Consider the following 5,000-nt stretch of genomic DNA (forward strand, 5'->3'; position numbering starts at 1 on the left):
AATGGGATTTAAGGCGCGGTCGAGGCTGCAGCCAGGCTCAGTTGGTGCCATTCCTGAGCGTGTGAGAGTGTGGAAGGCAGGGAGAGGAAGGACCTGCAACGCCCAGCCATACTGAACCTGAGGAAGACCCCACCTTCACGGACGGCAACACCGAAGACCTGGAAACGGACGCCGGTCACGTGAGCCAGATAAATTACCTCCCTATTCACCCCCTGTCTTTGTGTTTCCCGCCAGCCCTGACGCGGCCGAAGAGGAGAGGAGGGAGGAAGCCCTGGAAAATACCCCGGTCTGGGAAGAATCTTCGTTTATTTTTTGCCTAAACGGCCCCTTTGATTTCTCCAGTTTTCCCCTACCCTTGCCCTGAGGGGGGGCGCTATCACCAATACCCCGGAAAAAAAAACACAGAAAAAATAAAAAGAAGTATTTTTTCTGACATCTGCTATCTCCTGTGTTGGTTCCTAGCTCTGCCCACTCTCTGCACCTCAGGATTCACCCCGAGGCACCACATATGGTGGAGAATGCGGGCATACTGATGCCACGCTGTGGAAGCTGATCTGGGCCGAAGAACCAACACGGGTGAGAACGGAGAGTGAATGGAAGCCACACCCCCTGGGGAAGAGCGAAGAAGGAGACGATTGGCTGCCCCTACCCTCGCTGAGATGCAAGAAGCGGAAGCAGAGGAGGGCTCCCGAGGGATGATGGAAGCGGCCATCACGGAGCTGGCGAGGTCCCAGCGGGCCCTGCAGGAAGCGGTGGTCGAACTCTGCCGCCTATCCCCCCGTGACGGATCGAGACGAACCCCCCGAGAGGCGTTGACAAAGATGACAGCTGATGATGACGTTGAGGCGTACCTCCAGGTGTTTGAGCGCGCCGCTCAACGTGAAGAATGGCCGCCGGCAGCCTGGGCAGCCATACTAGCCCCCTTCTTGACGGGAGAGGCCCAACAGGCCTATCGAGATATGGACATGGCTGACGCCACCGACTACCTCAAGTTGAGGAGAGCCATCCTAGCCCAATATGGGTTCAGCCTACCTGCCCGAGCCCAGCGATACCACGAATGGGCCTATGACGCCTCCCAGCCTGCCCGGTCCCAAATCGCCGCCCTGACCCGCCTGACCAAGAGCTGGCTGGCCGAGGGAGAGGGGCCACCCCTGTTGGAGAGGGTGGTGTTGGACAGATGCACCCGCGCTCTACCCCGGGAAGCCAAACGGGATATAGCCCAGGTGGGACCCACCTCCGTAGAACTGCTAGTGGGCCTCCTCGAAAACCATCAGGTCACTCAGAAGATGCTCCAACCTGAACGCACCAAAACCCCGCGCCGCCCAGTTAGGTGCCCAGCACAGGTGAAGCGCCCACCAGCCCGCCCTGACCAAAATCGGCGGGGCAGACCTGACGCAGGGAGACCACGGCCGGAGTGGAGATGCTATAACTGTGGAGAGGAGGGGCATCTAGCCAGGAACTGCCCCGGGAGGGAGGTGTCCAGGCCCACCGCCAGGGGTCCGAGCAGCCCCGCGCACCCCTGCCTGTACCTGACCACCTGCTGGGCGCACCAGAGTACGGAGGCCCCCAGGTTCCCGATACGAGTAGGGGGACAGGACACTGTAGCAGTGCTGGATTCGGGCAGCGCCATCACCTTGGTAAGACCAGAGTTTGCGGGAGAAAAGAGGGGTGAAGAGGTGGCCGTGGCGTGTATCCATGGGGACACCAGAGAATACCCCACGGTGTGGGTCAACCTAATCACACCACGGGGGACGCACGCGGTAAGAGCGGGGGTTGTGCCAAATTTACCCGTACCGGTACTAATGGGAAGAGACTGCCCTTTGTTCCAGACTTATTGGGAGGAGGGGCCCCGGCCTCTGAGGGAGACGAGGCCAGGACGGCCCCGCCGGGCTGCCCGCCAGAACCCCCTACCAGTCTGGGCCGCGACGTCTGGGGACAGTGAAGGAGAGGCCCTGCCACCTGAGAGGAAACGCCAACCCAGCACCCCGGCCACCAGTGGAACCATCACTGCGTCCGAGAAAGAGCTTGGGGAGGCCCTGCCCCCGGAGAGAGATGTCCGTCTAGCCTTCTCGGAGGGCCCCCAAGAGGTGAGCGAGGAGGCCGAAGCACCCACACGGTTTGGCACTGCCCAACTACATGAGCCAAAGTTCGCTCAGGCTTGGAGAGATGCCCGAGACATTAACGGGGTACCACAAGGGCCGGTGAGTACACCATCGTATCCCTTCTTCAGGGTAAAACAAGACCTGCTCTACCGAGTCTGTAACCCACAGGGGGAGGAAGTGGAACAGCTGCTCGTCCCTCAACCGTTTGTGCCCCGAGTCCTCTACTTAGGTCATACTCACCTGCTGGGAGCCCATCTGGGGATGGAGAAGACCTACGAGAGGATCCTGGCAAGGTTCTACTGGCCCGGGGTGAAAAAGGCTGTGGAGGACTACTGCCGACACTGTGCCGTGTGCCAACTCCACAGCCCTAAGGTAACCCTTCGGAACCCACTAATACCCCTGCCAATAATTGATGTTCCCTTCAGGAGGATTGCGATGGACATCGTGGGGCCCTTACCGAAGTCCAGCCGGGGACATCGGTACATCCTCGTAATCCTGGATTATGCAACCCGCTACCCAGAAGCCGTCCCGCTCAGGACCGCGACCGGAAAGGCGGTTGCCAGGGAGTTGTTCCTGCTGTTTAGCAGGGTCGGAATAGCGGAGGAACTCCTGACCGACCAAGGATCGTGTTTCATGTCGGGGGTCCTAAAGGAGATGTGCCGGCTGCTACAAGTGACCCAACTACGAACCTCCGTCTACCACCCCCAAACCGACGGACTAGTGGAGAGGTTCAATCAGACCCTCAAAGCCATGCTGAGGAAAATGATTGAAACGGACGGTAAGGACTGGGACCAGCTCTGACCCTATCTTCTCTTCTCAGTCCGAGAGGTACCCCAGAGCACCACCGGCTTTGCCCCTTTTGAACTGCTATACGGTAGACGACCCCGTGGATTACTGGACCTGGCGAAGGAGGCTTGGGAACAGCAACCGTCCCGAACCCGCAGCCTGATCGAGCATGTGGAGCAGATGGACCGGCGGATGGCCCAGATCTGGCCCATGATGAGGGCCCACATGGAACGGGCACAACGGGAGCAAGCCAGGCTGTATAACCGGGGAGCCCAGGTGAGAGAATTCGCCCCAGGAGACAAGGTGATGATTCTAGTCCCCACCAGTGAATGTAAATTTCTGGCCCAATGGCATGGGCCGTATGAGGTCGTGGAACGCACAGGACCTGTGAACTACCGAGTGAGACAGCCGGGGCGACGACACCGCCTCCAAATCTACCACGTCAACCTGATGAAGAGGTGGCATGAGCCACCCCCAGCTCCGACCCCAGTCCTCTCTGCCCAGTGGCTGCCCCCACCGACCCCTGACGTGAGTATTGGAGAGCAACTGAGCTCCCGCCAGCAGCAAGCGCTACGTGAGCTGGTGAATCGAAGCCGGGACATCTTCTCGACTATGCCCGGCCGCACCCACCTAATCGCCCACGACATCAGCACTGAACCTGGGAAGACGGTAAGATTACGACCCTACCGAATCCCAGAAGCTCGCCGACACGCGATACAGGAGGAGGTGAAGAGAATGCTCGACCTCGGGATTATTGAGGAAAGCCGCAGTGCCTGGTCCAGTCCCGTGGTGCTAGTCCCCAAGCCGGATGGAACCTGGCGGTTCTGTAATGACTTCCGCCGCCTGAACGACATCTCCCTGTGTGACGCGTACCCGATGCCGAGGGTGGACGAACTCATTGAGCGGCTGGGACCGGCCCGGTTCATCAGCACCCTGGACCTGACGAGGGGGTATTGGCAAGTTCCCCTAACACCCCGTGCCAGGGAGAAGACGGCCTTCGCGACCCCGACGGGCCTCTACCAGTACACCGTCCTTCCCTTTGGCGTGCATGGAGCCCCGGCCACGTTCCAGAGGTTGATGGACCAGGTGTTGCGGCCCCACCAGAGGTATGCGGCCGCCTACCTGGATGACATCGTCATCCACAGCACCGACTGGGACAGCCATGTCGACAAAGTCGAAGCGGTGCTGAGGTCCCTGAGGGAGGCCGGGCTGACGGCTAACCCAGCAAAGTGCCGGCTCGGATTTAAGGAAGCTGCCTATCTGGGCCACACGGTCGGGAGGGGGCGGGTGAAGCCCCAGTCGAACAAGGTCGACAGCATTGCCACCTGGCCCCAACCGGCTACAAAGAAACAGGTGAGAATGTTCCTGGGTCTGGTGGGTTACTATCGGCAGTTCATTCCGGAGTTTGCAGCACGAGCAGCCCCCCTACACGACCTCACCAAGAAGGAGCAGCCCAACCGGGTCCAATGGAACCCCCTCGCCGCTGCAGCCTTCCAGGACCTACGGGCCGCTCTAGGTGAGAAACCAGTCCTCATAACTCCCAACTTCCAGAAACCCTTCGTGCTGCAGACCGACGCATCGGAAGTGGGCCTGGGAGCGGTCCTGTCACAGATCCAGGACGGGGTGGAGCATCCAGTGACATACATCAGCAGAAAACTCCTCGGCCATGAAAGGAATTATGCCACGGTCGAGAAGGAATGCCTTGCCATCAGATGGGCGGTAGGTAAATTACGTTATTACCTACTCGACCGTGAGTTTCTGTTGGTGACCGATCATGCTCCCCTCAAATGGATGTACCTTAACCGGGACAGCAATGCCCGAGTAACCCGCTGGTTTTTAGAGTTGCAGCCTTACCGGTTCAAGGTGGAGCATCGCGCTGGGAAGCTGCACCAGAATGCTGATGCGCTATCCAGGAGGGAGGATGGCCTAGGGGCAGACGCTCCCGCCCGGGGCTTGGAGCTGAGGGGGGGGGTATGTGGCACCCCTGCTCCTGAATGTTGTGCCACGTGGGTGGAGAACCCTGGAGGGGCCCGTGCCGGTCAACCGCGCAGACGTCACGCATTGGGAGAGGTGTGCGAAGGGGTATATCTGCCTAGAGATGTGATGGGGAGA

At 59.9% G+C, this 5,000-nt stretch overlaps 1 protein-coding gene and 1 long non-coding RNA gene across 4 annotated transcripts in view; one reads left to right on the forward strand and one right to left on the reverse strand.

Moving 5' to 3' along the window:
* Positions 1–5,000, reverse strand: part of LOC133121979 (exocyst complex component 7-like) — a 26,647-nt gene that overhangs the window by 8,348 nt on the left and 13,299 nt on the right. The gene's annotated exons all lie outside the window — the stretch shown is intronic.
* LOC133121983 (uncharacterized) overlaps positions 4,704–5,000 on the forward strand; it is an 848-nt gene continuing 551 nt past the window's right edge. The window contains exon 1 of the long non-coding RNA XR_009708061.1: positions 4,704–5,000. This exon is cut by the window's right edge and continues 56 nt beyond it. This is a non-coding gene — a long non-coding RNA (uncharacterized LOC133121983).

This window comes from Conger conger, chromosome 2, assembly GCF_963514075.1.
Source record: "Conger conger chromosome 2, fConCon1.1, whole genome shotgun sequence".
Classification (NCBI taxonomy): domain Eukaryota; kingdom Metazoa; phylum Chordata; class Actinopteri; order Anguilliformes; family Congridae; genus Conger; species Conger conger.